Raw genomic sequence first — 15,913 nt, forward strand, 5'->3', positions numbered from 1 at the left:
AGAGCAGGAAGAATTTACAGGGTCTAAAATATCAAAACACCTACCGCAAATACTAAGAGAGAACGAGAGAGCGGTGTGTGCGTATGTTAGTTACATCATACGCCCTCTGTGGTGATGATCAGCTTTATATTTTGTCATGATGTGACCCTATTTTCTGGCTTTGTAGAGTTAGAAATGATATGTTGGCAGTTTAAGAGCATATCATCGGTGAAATGTCTGCATGTGTGAGATGAGCATTTGGGTGTTTGGTCGTAGTCATCTGTGCCAAATGAGCCTGGAACTGGAAGAAAATTACCAGACTTTGTTTTCCATGGTGCTGATGATTTCCTAATGGGTGTTTAAAACCAGTGTATTGTCTTAAGTGATTTTAAGGTTATATTATGTTAACACTGAACTCTGAAAATTGTAGAAATTGTGGTGTGGGTTCAAACTTGACTGTTCTGCTGTTGTTTTGTTGTCCTTGTTTCAGTCTCAGGCCTATTTGGACTCTTGACTCTGACTAGTTTCAGCCTTAGATTAATGTGGTTTTAAATGTCTTGTCTATAATTATTTGCATTGGGGTTGAGCGATATTATTGCATTCAGTGTTGCATCATTGCTTTACATCTTTCTGTAGCCCTAATTAAAGGTTCTATGTGTAACATTTAACCATTGTTATTAATGACACAGGTGGCTGTTCAGTGAACCGTAGTCAACATCCTGTTGCTCTCACTGGTGCACGAGTACCATTGGACATTGGCCAGGTCGTTTGCTGCCATTAGAAGACTCCATTTCTAAGCTTACATTAGCTAGTGATGTATGATGTTGGGGCTGTAGGGGAGCAGAAGAGGAGCATTGAGGCAAGGCATTTGGGAGCAAGTATATACATCACACCCCTGGGATCTTCCCAGAATATTCATCCTAAGTCCTTTAAATAGGAATCAGTCCACAGGTTGTCCTGTTTTGTTCCTTTTTTATGTTACAATCTTTTAACACATGTTAAAAGATTGAGCACAAGTAAATCACTTCACATTCTTACATATGGCACTACTTAAAGAATTTTAAGTAAATTGTAGTTCAAATCTACTAAACTTTCATGCATAACATGAAAGTTCATTGGGTGAAACATTTTGATTTATTATATTTTGTCAAAGTTATATTTTTAGTTGTTATATGGAGATACATGCAGTATGTGTTGTATGTAAATGTAGTATTTTGTATCTTCAGTTGACAGTATAATAAGTATAAGTATAATATGCCCCTCTGAAATGTAGTGAAGTGGAAGTATCAAGTGTCGTGAAAAGAAAATATTCAAGTATGAGATTGTGCTTAAGTACAGAAGTTGAGAAAATGTATGTAACTACAATCCACCATTGTGGCAGACAAAGAAATTTCCACAGGTCAGACACAGATAAGCAAACTTTGAAAAGCATGGCATGATTCAGATGAGGAAAAAAGAATAGTGTAAAAAAAATAAGAAAGGAAGAAACCCTGACCATGTATTAATTTACAGGAGAGAAAGGAGAACAACAGTCTTTCAGACAATCTTCATCTAGCCAGGCTGCAAACCAACACTTACACAGAGAGAAGAGAAGGGATAGATGTAAATGTGGTAGAATGATGCATTGGGCTAGAGAAGAGACCTTGTTGTTAATGGACAGATAATATCTATGCTGAATGACTCTGGGGCAAGTTTATCAACAGTCTCATTCAATAGAATACTATTTTATTTATTCCAAGTCTCCAGTGAGTTTGTTGGAAAGAGATGCTTTATGTGCACTGAATGCAGTTATTTATTGTATGCTCAATGAAAAATTGTTATGAGACACTCAATTGTGTTGCAAAAAAATCACTGTATATTGGTGGCCAGCTCAATCTGATCATTTATCTTGTTGATGCTGCAGAATGTTCAGACTCTAGCCTTAGGGGCTATCTGGATGACAATGAAGTTGCTTTTGAGAGTTTTGACTCTAGACTGTGTTTATCTGTGTGTGTGTGTGTGTGTGTGTGTGTGTGTGTGTGTGTGACTGTTTCCAAACCTGCTCCAACACCACAGCATTACCTCCTTCAGCCTTAGCAGAGATTCCAGTGATCTTGTGGCTATTATGTTGATCTGGTACCTTGAATTCAAAAACAGTGTTGCCAAGAATAAAACAATATCATTTATTACGAGGAAAGGTTAAAGGCATTAAGCCTGTCATTGATTCCCTGGATTGATTCATTTCTTCAGCTCCAGCTTCAAGCCCCTTTATTAGGCAAGGTGAGTTTATTTGTATGGCACTTTTTAAAAACAAGGTAATTCAAAGTGTTTAACATAAAGCATGGAAGGCATTAAGAAAAGAGACATGAGACTATACAAAAGACTAATTAAACTGGATTTAAAAGGACAGGATAACATAGTGAAAATAAGCTAAAATAGAATAAAACAGGTGAATAAAAAGAATGAAGTAAAAGATAGAAAGATATAATTAAAGTTTAACTTAGTGAAAAAGCAGTGGCAAAAAACAAGTCTTAAGCTCTAATACACCTTACACAGCACTTCACGCAAGAATTTAAAAGCAAGTGACGCAATTATTGTTCCTACAACAACCACTGCATCTGATGTTAATTCAATGTTGGCATCCTTTCTACTCAATTCTAAATTCAATATAGTGGTAGACTTGTATTTGGCCTTCTTTTCTGTTCCATTCCATTGCATCCTGAATGCCAGTTCACCTTTGAGGGTCAATAGTATGTATGGTACAGTGTCCAGAGTTTCTGCAAAGGTAAAGTACAGAGAGATCTTGATGAGCCTATGCTCCCTAGTGGATGTACATTGCTTTAATATGTCGATAATCTCCTTGTGGTCCTCTTCTGCAAAACAGACTCATTCTCCCTATGAAACATTTGGCCAAAGAAGGTCATAGAACATCGCTTGCCAAGCTGCAGTTTTGTTAGCCAAGGGTTACCGACTAAGGAGACATTTTGGAAATGATGGCCTCTCCTTTGCAGACAAAGTAAAACTGCTGTCCGCAGTATATCTGCTTCACACAAACGCATGAATGCACTCTGTCTTGAGCATGACTGCTGGATGACAGTGGACACTGTTTTTCAAGCTGCCACATTGAACTCTGTACCAGACCCTGTTCAATGGCATTCAAACTTATGACAGCTGCATTCAGAGACTTGAAGGGTGCTCTTACATCTGCACCAGCCTTGGGCTTGACAGACTATAAGTTGCTCACCTGTATGTGCATAAGATGGATATCTTCACCTCAGGCATTTTGGTTCAGAAACATGGCTGTCATCACTGACCTATGGGAGATGCAGGCTTGTTTTCAAGCTGTTGCTGCTACAGATGTTTTAACTGAAAAGTCATCCCCCACTGTGGTGGGCTGCATGTGTAAAGTTTTGTTCTTTATGTTGTTGAGCATATTCTGAACACTTGTGCCACCCAGCATGTGACTGTATCTGTTCGTAGTTTAGGCTTAAAAGTGACCATTCTGTCCAGCTCTAATATATCTAATATATTAGATATATCTAATATATCCCTTCACTTTAAATCCATCAACATTGCTCCCATTGAGTCTGATTAGAAGTTAGCTATATATGATTTAGAAACACTACTTGATACGTTACATCACCTAGGTGTGATTTGTTGCAAACAAATGTAGAGATTTGTTCTCAGAGTGGGTTGAAATATTCCCCAAATAACAGTGGTAAAATGCCCGATGAAAGAAATAATTCCCAGATTCACTCTTGCAGAAGGAATTTATGGCAATAAAGGGATACTTCTCATCTCTACAGTCAGCCAACAGCTCAAGCAAGGTATTAGGGATAGATTAGAAGTTACATTTTCTTTATCACCTTCGGAGCTCAGGACAGGTAGGACATGAAGTGCTGATGACCTACAGTATGTCCACATGTGCAAGCCTGACAGAGATACCCTGATATGGACAGAGGAATCCATGATTGACTATGTGCTAGCTCTAACTAACATTCTGAGAAAGTTTATTTACAAGGTAGCACCATCCTGCCAGAATCTGGGGAAGAAGCTATTGACACTGTTATGCTAAGAGATTCTGTGTTTGTGGAATCACTAAAAAACCCTTTCTTAACCATTCCAGGTGCTGCTGAACACAAGAACCACATATTTCACAGCAGCACTTCACAATGTAAAACCATAATCATCAGAGTTGATGGCAATATATACAGGAAACATAGATTTTATGATTCAGCTAAATTATATGCTAATCCTAGTGACTCTGAATCTTGTTTTCAGTTCCAGGAAACTGTCAGTGAACACCTCCATGTACGACTTGCAATGAGAACTGGACAACCTGAGAAAAAAAGCTGTGAGACTTAATGTATAGTCTAGACTCAGGTGTAATGTTGGACAGAATAACTTATTCTCAGCCCAAGAGGATCTTTGGCAGTCCACTTCATCCTATGGATTCAGATTTTATTATTCTTCCATTGATTTTCTAATCCATTATTTTAACAGTGTTAGGGGAGGTGAGAATAGCACTTCTTTCACTCACACTCTTGTCCCAAAATGCTTGTTATAGCACTTCAAGTAACTTGGGTTGAGCAGTATGTAATGCTTTAAGGCACTACGTGACACACAACCAATTGTGTATCTTCATCTAGCTATAAGAAGACGCTTGCTTGACAATTCTTCTTTTCACTTATCAATGAACAATTAACGTATTAGCGCAGTTGTTTATTAGCCTGTTATTTCTTCAATATGTAACCTGGTTCATAATCAGTATAACTAAGCTCCAGGTTACCAGCCTCCAGATTGTATTTTCCAAGGTGTGTGAGGATGATGTTGATTGGAACATCTGTGGATCATTTTAACATGTTGGGTAACTCACTAACTGTGGCTTGAGTTGTCACTCCTGCCATCACTCACACAGTTTAAAGCTAGCCCCTACATCTTTGCACACAGCTGCTGTGGGTTCAGATGTCAGATTAGCTGAATGCTGACTTGATATGATGATATCAGGTGTATTTGTACTGATATGATAATTCTGTGTTTGTAGTTGCCTGGGCAATTGATAGGCTTTGTTTTCTGTACATGAGCTATTAGCTTGTAGGGCTACACTGCTTCCAGTGTCCTTAACCGCTTGAACTCCCAACCCACCAGAATGTAATGCACCACTGTCTTGTAACTACCATTGTGTCTGCAGAGGCCGCTGAGGCCACTGCTCAGCAAAAGTTTTGTAGTATTACTTTCAGCTGGTGGAGACTGACTTTTCTTAATCAGTTGTCATGATCACATATTGTGGTGTAAGAATTATGGATTCACTGGCTCCGCAGAACTTCTCTGTTATGTTGCAAATCTAACAAAGAAGAAAAAAATATTCTCTATATTATCTCACACAATGGTAGTAAATTTGTTCTGTTGTCACATCTTCTGAACTTCATGGCAAAGTCTAACAATAGCACAGTCTACTGAAATGTCAGAGCTTCAGTGTAACGAAAGCTGAGTTTGCACTAACAAAAAAAGCTGAAAATTGAGGCAGATGGAGTAAGAGGTGGAGCGTGAGCTTGAGGCGTAGGGGAGGGTGCACAAATACAAAACAACATAAAAATGATAGAACTACACTGGAATCCAATTTAGAGGCCCAATCAGAGCAATACTAAAGAAGAGACGAGCAGAGCTGAGGTGGAACGGTGTGTCTGATGAGATTCTGTGAGCACACATCAGCACCCATCTCATCCTGTGTCACGGATAAGATAGAGATTGTATGCTTGGCCGTGAAAATCTCTGAATGGTGGTAAATCTGACATAGTTATTTAATACAAAGGGTCCATTTATATAAATCAGGGATTGGCTTTTACACTGTTGGAGAAAAAGGTCAGCAGCCTTGTACCTTTTGAAGTACAAAAGATGGCTGCAGAAGCAACCATATGTAAGGTAGCCTTCTCTGCAAGTCTGCTTTGTTACTGTTAGTGCCTTCAAAAGCACAGTTATGTGCACCATTATGGGCTAGAATGTTCCATTGTGTCACATTAGGCAATACTGAAAATGTCCCAACTTTTTGCATTTATCAATTTATTTTACTGATGATGAGTTAACAAGAGTCACTTCTATCTGCAGTCCTTCAGCCTCAAGTAAATTAATATAAGGTAGTTCAACACAAATATTCAGTGCACAGCCTTTCTCTAATCTTTCTCAGTTGTCTAATCCTAACCATACCTAGAAACATTTAGTTATTTTCCATAATCACAATCTTTCCATAAGCTTAACCATTACATGGCTGACAGGCATAGACACTGTAGAAAGTGTGAATTTAAAAAAAAAAATATTGGCATCTTTCATAGCCATCCAGCATCAGCACCCTTTTTCTTGGTGAGGGCTGTCTAACTGATTACAGAAACTATACCTTTATTTCAGGCTGAAATGGTATAAATATGTACTTTGAACTATCAAAGCTCCTTTGTACCTGGACAGTGGATAAAAGAGTTTGCATCTCTTTGCCTACCCATTATGTGCCTGCTATGATGCATCTATGATAAATGCACTCCTCAGGATAGAAATGTAGTCCTCCTGTACCTCTGTTTTTGAGTGTGTACCATCTTATTTTCACTTAATGGTTTGTGTGTTTGTGTGGACATGTACAGTAAAACACCTCTCCATCAGTATTCTCATAGGCTCACTCCTGGTGCTGTGTGTTTACCCGCAATCAAATAGTCAATTCTTTACACACTCAAGGAGCAATTCATCATTAGATGGAAAGTAGAGATGCGCTTCTGTAATATTTAAAATCAATTCAGTATATTTTTAAAGGCTTAAGTGCAGTTCAGTGTGCCTTAAAGAGTCTTCCTTATCTATCTTATTTTTGCCACAGGGTCATAGGAATAAAATGATCCAAGATTTGTCATGGCACTTTCATGGCACTTTTAAAAAACTGAACTTGACACGACAGTAGGCTGAATCAGAACTGCTCTTGTAACCGTGCCCTAACCTCAGAGAGCACCTCTTGTTAATGTTCTTGTAAGTGTCTTTCAGCTCTCCTGAAGCCAGATCATATTTCATTTTTTTATTGAAAAGAGTGCACATTTGAGTTCATAATCGCCTCTGCATTACGCCAGGGGCCCATTCGTCTTTCGCTTCTCTGATTTATGTTTCACTAATCTCTGCTCGTGGGCTTGTATAGAGTGTGAATGTTGCAAGTGGCTGACCTGGATATCTGAGAGCATTATAAAGCACTACAGGGAGTCTCTAGCTTTGAGAAATTGTGAGGACGGGGCAGTGCTGTGAGTATACATCTATTGTTAATATGTCCTCTGCCCTGAGGGCCACCTCCAGGGGCACGTTAGGGGCTGCAGTTATCTATTAGCTCCAATTCATTGTTGGTGAAAGGGCAAACCACAGAATGTTAAAACCATATTGCGTTGGAGTCTTGAGTTCTCTATCTACTGTATGTATACTGCATACATATAGAGTATGGGGTGCAAGTCATTGGTCCAGTGGAGTCACTGAAATGTTGCCATAGTCAATGAACCATGTGACATTATCTTTTTTTTTTTTTTTTTAATTTTCTGTGGTCTCTCTGGAGTTTGTGCAGGCTGGTTTGAAGGTTGGGATTCTGTGTGTGAAGTGGACCGACTCTAGCTTTGGCTGTGGTTGTTTTCTTGAGTGTAATTTGCACATCAGGGAGAGCGTTCCAGCTGTGATGAAAGGAAAGTGATTCATAATTCATGGAGTTGTAAATGTGGGTGCAACGGGCTAATGGGCAATGTGCTGTTATGTAATGAAACACAGCATAATGAAATTTAGAGATATTGGCTGACCCTTGTGATAGGAACCAGGGGTTTCTAATGAATTTGGAAGCTATGGTTATACATGTCAAGTCCTTTTCATTTCACTGTAGTGCAAAACAAACCCCTTTATGTTCAAGGTAAGGTGCTTATCAAAATATATATATCCAACTGGCAGCTAGACAAGAAATAAGTGGATTTATAAGCAAAACAGCCAAACCTAATTATGAACTATCCAGTCTGGTCTCATCGCTGTCACTGTCTACAATGGAGATAATTGACACAGATCTCTCTTTTGAAGTGACACTTAAGACTCTGTTAGAGCACAGGTCAGACATGCTTGCAAAATAGAATCATTAAAACGAAGAGATAAAAGAAAGGTAGACGGACAGATTTGAGAGTGAGTGGAAGATAAACAGAGAAAGAGTGGGAGAAAGAGACGGCAATGAGCATGCTAAGGAAGTGCAATTCCTTTGTTCTCATGCCACACACAGGAAAAGGCCACATCAATGATGTTGGCTGTTTCCAGCGAATAGAGAGAGAGAGAGAGGGGGAGAGCTGGGCAAGAAGAGGGAGAAAGTGAGCGTAATCCATTTGAGATTCTGGAATGGACTCAGTCCTCCCTGTCACTCGTCCATCCTTCCCAGGAAACACAAAGAGCATTATGCATGAAGCCCAGAAGGTCTCTGAGCACGCACCATGCTGTCGCCCCGCTCCTCCATACAGAGCCACTCCGACACCATTTCTCTTGGAATTCACAGTGCTGCATAACACAATAAAATATGTTCAAATCAATGAGAGGTTAAGGGGTGATAAATCTTACAGCTTTCAGCCTTGACCACCTCCTCGCTGCCCCTATTGAAGTGTGACTAACAGCCAGTCACCTTTCAGATATGACATCTCTTTCCCTGCGGGTGGAGGTTGAATAAAATATGGCATGCGGGAGTTATAAAAGATATTCAAATGCATTGTGTCCTTTTCTTTTGAAGTCTCAAAGTGCTGTCTTTTTCAGATTTTTGTGGATTTTCTCTTGGGTAGGGGAGCAAAACTTCCTTATTCTGCTATAAAGTTTAGTGAAGGGATGCAAGATACAGATGTGGCAACCACCCAAACATTGTGCAGGTGTGTTTTGCAGATAAAGTTGGAGTAAAACACACTGTGGGGGGGTGGATAAAAACCTGAATCAGATCATACACAGAAGGAGTTATGTGATGGCATGTCCCGATAAAGAGCTGGTGAGACAGAGCCACAATCACCTTTGTATGCATTTTTTTTTATATAAACACAACTACCGGCACAAATCCCAGCGTGTCAAGCAGTCTGAGATAAAACCAGTCAAAGATCTCTACCTCACCTGCTTGCAGACATGCATGTTTATGCTGACAGTTTTCAAATCTTCGAGGGACATATTTTATCTCCTTTTCCTGTTTTCATGTGCACAACTCAAGATTTCTTCTCATAATTTCTTTACTCTGCTGTTAAACATTACCTGAAATACATATCACGATGTAGTCTTGATACTGATGATTTATTCAGTATGTTTTACGGTATTAGTTTGCAATCAATACATTTGCAACTTAAAAGGGGGTGAGTCAGGGCCTTTAGACTGACTGACCTTAGACTGACTGATCAGAATACTGTTCATAATTTTCTTTCTGAATACCCTTAGCACCTTTAGAACATCTTGAGCTGCAAAGTCATTCATTTTATTATTGTCTTTCATGTACAGAGATTTTCTGTTTAGTTTATTAATATCACTCAGGGACTTGAGAATTTGTCAGAGTTCTGCTGCCTTTACTACTCCAGCCACCTCAACATGGTCCGTATGGGGTTACATATATACAGACAGGTGACGAATTAAAGGAAGAACATGAAAAATGAGTGACGAAAAGGGATGAAAATTCCCCCATCCATAGAGCACAGGGGGTCACTAAATGGTTTGATGAGTATGAAAATGATGTGAATCATATGCTATTGCCCTCACAGTCACCAGATTTTGACCCAGTTGAAAACCTATGGGAGATTTTGGACCAACGTGTTGGACAGTGCTCTCCTCCACCAGCATCAAAACACAAAATGAGGGAATATCTTTTGGGAGAACTGTGTTCTCCCCTTCCAGTAGAGTTCCAGAGACTTGTAGGATCAATGACAAGATGCATTGAAGCTGTTCTGACGGCATGTGGTGGCCCAACACCTTACTAAGACACTAAGATGTTGGTTTTTCCTCTGATTTGTCACCCCTCTGTATATTCCACACTGGAAATGAGGACTATATGGGCTGTTTTTGGAATGTGTACTATGTGGACCCTGACTCTCAGGGTTTAAGAAGACACCGTTCACCAACCACAAAAAACAGAGATTTAAATCAAAGGGATGTACCGGTCCCAACGGACTCCACTTGCAAAATGCAATTTACATAATACCACATTGAAATGTGTGCAAATTAGGCTGGGGAAAGATGCATTCATCCATTTTGGTTAAGAAGTTTCAGTACGTAGGCTCGAGCCCTATTCTGTGCAAGTGCTCAATAGTTAGCACTTTCCTCTCACAGCAAGATGATGTTCAGTTTCTTTCCCAGTATGGGAAAACATGCTCCCCCTGTGTTCACACTGGTTTCCCTCCACAGTCCAGACATGCAGGTCAGGAGAATTAATGAATCCAAGTTGCCTGTAGGTCTGAAGGTGAGAATGTTTTTTGCTGTCTGTGTTACTCCTATGTTGGACTGTAATCGATCATGGTTTTTCCCTGCCCTTCCCAGTGAATCCTTAAGTGAGCTTCATGCCTCTGTGACTTAGTACACCAAATGTGCACCATATTACTGTTGTAAAACCAGCCCTGGCAAAAGTACATGCAGATGCTATGTGGTCTTCTCCAATAAAAATATGTCTTTATGATACACATTCTGTTTACAGGTGTTCACAAGAGCACCATTTCCTCTCATAATAGGGCTGCCAAGAAAAATGCCATGTGATAACTGAGCTTTGTGAGGGGCTAAAACACACGTGTCACTTAGAATTCAGCTGTGTCACACCCTGGACCAAGCCAGTGCAGACAAATATTGGTTTTGTGTCAAAAAGCTACTTGAAAGTTGGATGTGATAATCTTCCTGCTAATGGCCTGGCAAAGGCCTCCTTATTATTCTGGCCCCAGCCTCCCTCTACTGAGGGTGTCTCCACAAGGTTAATTAGTGGAGGGTCCCCTGAGGTTCCCCACGCGATGTAGGCTTAGGATAGTGGAGGTGCCTCTACACAAACAAGGTTAATGGAGCCTCAGATAACTCCCTCCTTCTCTTTCCCTCATCCGCATGCATCCACATGGAGACTGTTACTGTGCCTTAGTTATTCGTCAGCCTTTAAGGTGGAAGGGCTTGCTGCCTTGGGAGTTAAAACTGTAGGTATTAGCTATTGAGATGACATTCACATCTGCTTGCGGTCATTGCATTATTTAAGTAATACTTCGGCTGGCAATGGGAAATGGCAGTATGGTAAACAACCAACTGCTATTTCCAGCTATATTATGTGATGAAAACCAAGATGTTTAATCATCATGTGTCAGTGTGCAGAAACAGCAACAACAGAAAACATTTTCGCTACTAAAAAATGCATTTGGATATCATTTCGCCTGGAAAACCATTTTTGGAACTATCATCCATCAATGATCTTGCAGTGTAGCAGCTTTTCTGATATAGGCAATAATGTCCTATTGAGCTAATCTTGAGCCCATGAGTGTATCTGTCATCATTTCCCGAGAGAGAGAGAGAGAGAGAGAGAGAGAGAGAGAGAGAGAAGCAGTAACACAAGGCTTAAATCAAAGAAACACACAGAGAGAACAGGGCCCTCCGAAGGTCACAGTGTCACAAATGATTTTGCATCAGGAGTCACACTCTGGATCGCACCCTTGAATAAAGTGTGTCTTCAAGCCACTCCTGAGGCGTGTGGCTGAGCAAGCTGCACCTTGGCATTCACACCCCTCTTCCTACCCCACCTGCCCACACCCTCCTCCCCCTCCCCCCACCCCTGCGACCTCCATCAGGAACAACATGATTTATCACACCAATATCCCCTTCAGCACCATCCTGATTGCTTTGATTTCTCTATTGACATTTCCTACCATCCCACCTGCATGCATTTTTCATGCTTGTCCTGGGATGGTGAGCATGCATCCACAGATGATAGTCATGAAAACACTCAAAGAAAGATGCCTCATCTGTCACAGTGTGCCTGGAGCTCTATGTGCAACAATCATGTTTACTTTATGTTCCATGGGTACAGAGGCTGGCCAATACAGCTCTGTCTGCCTCTGCACACCATCTTGTCCATGTGAAGATATCACCTTCAGAGAGAAGGGGATGAGAGGCATCCTGCTGCTTCTTCGAGGTCACAGGCAAGGGGGATGCTGATATGCTAGAGGTTTGTGAGGGGAATGAAAGGCAGGAGAGAAGCGGCTAAAAGTTTTAAAGCCTGACCCAGTCCCCCTTTGGTGACGAAGGTGGCACAGCGTGTGCTGAGAGGCTTGTGAAGAAATCTGGCTCCTCTTACTCTCTCATATGCACATCTAAGCATTTTCCCAGCCTCTGCTGGCCTCACCACTGTGTTTCTGAGTGTGTGTGTGTGTGGTGTGGGGGTGGGGGGGGGGGGGGGGGGGGGGGGTGTTGGTGGGCGTTCGCGCGTGTTTGTGTGTTTATCAGGTGCAGTGTTTGGTTTTGTTTGGGCTATGAATTCCATGCTCCCCAGTGCAGTGAGCCACGCTGTGTGATACTGAAGCCTGAAATAAAACAGGGCGATCTATTGAAGCCAGCATTTCAGATGTCACCTCTCCATGCAGTTGAAGTTTGTCAGCATTAGTTTTCCATTGTGGGAAATACACAAGAAAGCTGCCATAGCCCTTTCCTCTGCAGTGCAGCAAAAGCCTTTAATGCATATGATCTGCATGGTATCTCCACTGTAGTATAGATGTTCTGGGAAGCCCAGCAATGTTCGTTCCTGCATCCACTCACATACATACATGATTAACAGATCAATCACCTCCGCGAGTGCTTCTCTCATGTGATATCATAATATTATGTCTCTCCTGCTTTGATCCAAGCTGGTTATTTCCATCCAGGGAACTACTGCAAAACCTGCAGGAACATCACACACTACTAGACCCAACATTTCACAAGCTCTGTTTGATGGTTCTGTCTCCAAGCATGGAGACCCACTGACTATGTTATTCCACAGCACATTAATGGAGGGCCTCCAGCTGAGCGTGGCTGACAGACATCTGGGGGAGAGAGATAGCTAAGATGTGGCAGCTCCTGTCGCTGTATTGATTCACTCTCCAGCACTGACATTCAGAGCAGACACAAGCCAGGCTTTGGCAATCTTATGTTCTTGGGCTGTTATGGATTTTACGGTAGAAAAGTGAAAGTTATTGTGGGTGATGCTGAGGTATGGCAGTCAGCACTGGGGGGGTGGAGAGTCTGCCCTGCTCTTCTACTGGAGTGAAAAATGTTTACTGTGTCATAATCTGTCCAAACTCTTTGGGAGCAAATGGAAGGATGAAAGGAAGGGCTCGAGCTCATACATATGCATGACCGTGACATTGTGAACTCCGAGGGTTAGCACAGAAAATGATGACTAATTATGTTTGCCGTCTGTCATATCAAAAGATGTGCTGAGCACGGGGTGGCAATGACCGTCCCCTCCTCCGCCCATCTCTTTCACTTTCTGTCTGTGTCCGATCTCTGTCTCTCTGGTGTCTTGGTAGCATCTTTCTCGACTATTTTAATTTGCCTGTCAGGCGGCCTGCTTGCTGTCTGTGTGACTAAGCTGCTAGATTCCTTGCTTGTTGACTCAGCAGTTAAGTGCATTAATTCCCCATCTCTCTCTCACTCATTTGGTATTCTGTCGGATAAAAAACAAAACTGTTCTCTGGCTAGCTAATGCCACATAAATCTATATGTAAACAGATAGTAAAACACAGTCTAAAACTCAAGCTTTGAGTAGGATCACCACACTGTTACAAAGCTGAATAGCTACTTTCAGAACTTGTATGCACTGATTTGCCCTTATTCTTGTATGCACTATGTTCTTCTAGCCTCAGTGCGTCATATACATATATTCACAGAGGTCAAACCCAGTAAGTTGATTCTTGCCCATGCCTGCTTTTCTTAAAGTCTGATAGGCATAGTGTAGAGTGCAGTTTGAATAAAATGAAATGGACCTATCTGCATTCAGTCAGAGAAAGGGTCATTAAAGTGTCCAGACCCTGTCTAAGTGTGAGAGAGTGTGAGGCAGACAGAAAAAGCAAAACCTTTCAAATGCTTGCGGATTCTTCTTTCTTTCTCTGGTGATCTGCTATGCTATGCTGTCCAGCCAGTCATGTTAATGAGATGGGCAGAGCGTTGCTGTAACTGTCTCATTGACTTTTGAAGAGAGCCCTGCAGTCAGGAGGACTGTGCAGAATTCTCTTTTGAACCTACATCTGGGAAATGTGGTTAACAGGCAGGTCAGAGAGCGGAGGACGCACACAGAGGAAGAGGAGGAGAGAGAGTAGAGGCAAAGAGACACAAGGAGAACAACAGAGGGTGAGCAAAGAGTGGAACTAAGGGCAGCAAGTGGAAACAGAGAAAGAGGGAGACACCTGACACTGAAGTGGAAAAGAGAAGAGGATTGGCAGATAAACAGAGATCGACAGTGTGGTCCAGACCCTGGGTGTCAACTCCTAGCTGCGAGCCCTGCGGGTTGTTGGCCAAGCACTCCCGCTGCTATTTGAGTGTGAGGAACGGGTCAGACCTGACCACACAGCCTGTTGGGAGCTGTGGTTCTCCATCTCTGGTACTCTGACAGCTTGCAGCCCACTGAGTGGAAAGTGACGATAGATTATTGAGGGAAACCGCAAATTAGTTGCTCTGCCTCCACATTTGCTCTCATTCCTCAGGGGAGAGGAGCAGAGAGAGGAAAAGATGGGACAAGAAAGACTGGAACATTATAATTACCCACAGGACAACTAAGAATTGTTACAACAGGGAAAATAGTTAGAAAGTATGATGAAAATTCTAGCTTTTCACTTTTAGCGACTGAAATCAAGCATCTGAATTTTCACAGTTGCACACATCTACTCTGTATGCTGTATCTACCCACATACACTGTTTGTCTTTTCCAGTGTTAGTCTTAGCATTATTACTAAGACCTTAAATACTGTATTATTTAAATTCAGTGCATTAGATTTGCTTCTATATCCATGTTCTCTGTTGCATGATAACTGTAAAAACAATGCTGTTTTTTTTCTCTATTAAAGGTTTTGCTTATGCTTTGGGTTTTTTTTTCACAACTCCAATGATGAATACCTGACTCAGAGACATTTATAGAGATATACAATATGTTGGCATTTTATTTTTGCATCATTTGAATTAAGCTTTTTAATTATTCAGGGCCGAAAAGAAAAAAAAAACATACACTAAGAAGAAATGCAACATGTAAAATCATCTTATGTAATCCATGGCTTAGTGTGTTGGCTTTTATTCTTTGATTTGATTTCTGTTTTAATTAAGCCTTTAATGCAAGCACAAGAGCTAAATATCCTGCTTTTGTAGTGGTGTGTTTTACCAAGTGTATGGTTTGTTTTCCGCATTTTATTAATTCTGAAAGTGAGCGTGCATCTGAAGAAGCAATTATGAATGTTTGGATGAGATAATATAAAAATATAAGAGATATTACTGTGGCTTCTTTGTAGCTTTGTGAAATACCCATTGAACTGAAAATCCAAAATTTGTCATAGATTTAAGATGGTTTGTAAACAAGAAAAAGCAGCACTGGTTGCTTTGTATTCTGGGAGAATGATGACATGATTGCGATCACGCTGCAGAATAAAAACAGAGTTTTTGTTCTGCGAGACAGGACAACATCCCAAATGAGAAAAGTTGAATTGCATTAGTGAGGGCCATTGATATTCTGACAGTCCTGTCTGAATATCAATTCCCTGGTGAGGAAAAAAAAAAAAGTCTCTGGTGAGACAAAGAAAAAAAGAAACAAGAGCCTGAAAATGTTCAAGTGAATCATCTTTTAGTCACCCTGCTTGGTTTTGGCTCTTAGTGAATTTTTAGACTTAAGTTGAGTATGCCACTCTTCACTGGCACAAAGAGACAAGAGCAGGCGTTTTATGCATTCAGCAGGATTTGTTGACATACTGAGATATTATGCCAG

Source organism: Lates calcarifer, linkage group LG12 (assembly GCF_001640805.2).
Source record: "Lates calcarifer isolate ASB-BC8 linkage group LG12, TLL_Latcal_v3, whole genome shotgun sequence".
Lineage (NCBI taxonomy): Eukaryota > Metazoa > Chordata > Actinopteri > Centropomidae > Lates > Lates calcarifer.